The following is a 2,384-nucleotide window of genomic DNA, read 5'->3' on the forward strand; positions in this document are numbered from 1 at the left end:
TTTTCTATTATTGTGTGTACTTTTTAATTTTGAAATTGTGTTGATATTTTTAATAACTTGTATGCTTTTTTTTTGTATATATATTTCGCATTGATTATGAAAAATATGGTATTAGGTAACTAAGTCAATTTTCAAAACCAAGTGGATTTGCAATTTCGCGGACAGCATTGATGATTTCTCTCAAAAACTGAATTTTAAATTTAGTCAAAAAAAGAAAAGAAAGGGATATTTATGCTTAAATTGATGCATATTTTAACAATTTAAAGTGGATTTTATTTTATATGAATGTAGAATTTTAAACTGAATTTAAAATCATAATCAAAAATTGACGTTAAATGCCGTAAACAATATTAACTATCTTCACATTTTGAATTAAATATTTGCATGTGTAATCAAGTATTCTGTTCCTTGTGGCAAGTTAAAACTGCTTGTGGTCTTTCTGAGGTAAAAAAAGAAAGGAAAACAAAACTATCGAAAACTTCCAAGAGCCATGGTCAGGCTTGGATTTACATACAAGCTGAGCAAGCTGTAGCTTAGGGCCCCTGCTTTGTTAGGGGCCTCCAAATCCCAGAAATTAGCATAATTCATTCCAGAAAAAAAAAAGAAGAAAAGTACTTGAAAAAATAATTTTCATTTTCTAGTGCTTGAAAACCTTAAAAATTTGGAAAAGTGTGGCTACAAACCACAAATGGGAGGGGGTAGGGATAAGGAATGCCAGTATATGACAAATTCAGCTCCTTCCTGTAAACTAGTATGTTGTGGCCATCACAAAACTTCTATATCTTTCGTATAATTATGATCCCTCCCCATGCTTGTCGAGGTAGCAATATTCCCAACTAAAACAAAATTACACACGCCAAAACTTAACGACCATCCAAATTCCCGATTTATCTCAAAAGCAAAGCAAAGAATGAAAATTGAAAACTATTTTAAAAGCCTTGCTTTAAATAATTACAAACATTTATTTGTTAACAAACACAAGATGACAACAGTTTAAAAGTTTAAATCATCGCGATTTTCTTGTCATTTTCCAACAATTAAAATCATGCGAATTACGCAGACGACAGTTTATAATGATTTATCTTTCTTATTGTTGCAATTATTAAGCTATTTTCATTCACACAAAAAAAAAACAACAGCCCCCCCCCCCCCCATCTAGCGATTGGCGCCAAAATTGAACCAATGCTGTTTACATATGGATTGATATTTATTCCAAACTTCATCCATAACGTAGCATTACTTCTTGAGATATGGCACTCACAATGGAAAACAAAGAAAAATCGATTGCGCCACCCCCTTTTCAGCTATTGACGCCAAAATAGAATCAGCTCTTGTACCCTCTAAAGGACTACTTGTTGATAAATTTTTGTTTGATTCCGTTCATTATTTTTTAAGATACAGCAGTCACAATTGACGACAAAAAACGTTCTATAACTCAACCCCCGTTTGAGCTATTGACACCAAAATTGAACCAGCACCTGTACCTGTTAGGGGCAACATATGTACCAAATTTTGTCTGATTCCGCCAGTTACTTCCTGGGGAATAGGAGGCAAGCATAACTCAAAAAAGTCCCATTGCTCCACCCCCCCTTGGAGGAATTCGTGCCAAAAACCAATGGGCACAAGTTCACATAGAGGCACATATGTGTACCAAATCTCATTCGATTTCATGCCGTAGTTTTTGCTGTAGAGCGGCCACAAAAAACTGGTCACACACAGATGTGACACACACACACAGACAGACATTTTCCAAAAATGGTCGAAATGGACTCAGCACACCTCAAAACGTTTGAATCCTTCGAAATTCGAAAATTTGCATGAATCCAATACTTTTTTCTATGTATTAGATATAGAAGAAAGTAAAAACATGGTTCACACGTTTCTGAAACATATTACAAAGTTTTGTGACTTACATGTTTCATATCTTGCTATTTATATAATTCCCAATGCATTATTTTGGAAATTAATTTGCTACTAGAAAGTCGCCTGTCAAGGCATGACGGGTGAAAATTCCTTCTACTCTTCTACATTTGAACAAAGCAATTGCCTGTTTGGTGATATTTTGATATTTGAAAATTTAGCCCTAACTCCAGTGGATTAACCCTAAACTCCAGTGGATAGCATTAATTTTCAGCCACTTTTTTGATTCTTCATTCCCTTAAAATGACTGTCTTACCAGGGAAACAGTTAAGTTACCGGATTGAGTTCAGCCTTGTCACAATAAAGCCTTTTCCTGCATGTTAAGCATTTCCAAAACATATTATCAAATTATTGTGCAGTGGCGCAAGTTTCATAGTTGAAACGTGCAGGTTACTCTATCATCAGCTATGATTTATATGAGGATTGCTTGCTTTTATCTTACTTCTTCTGCATATTGTCAATCT

This window comes from Uloborus diversus, chromosome 1 (genome assembly GCF_026930045.1).
Source record: "Uloborus diversus isolate 005 chromosome 1, Udiv.v.3.1, whole genome shotgun sequence".
NCBI classification, from domain to species: Eukaryota; Metazoa; Arthropoda; class Arachnida; order Araneae; family Uloboridae; genus Uloborus; species Uloborus diversus.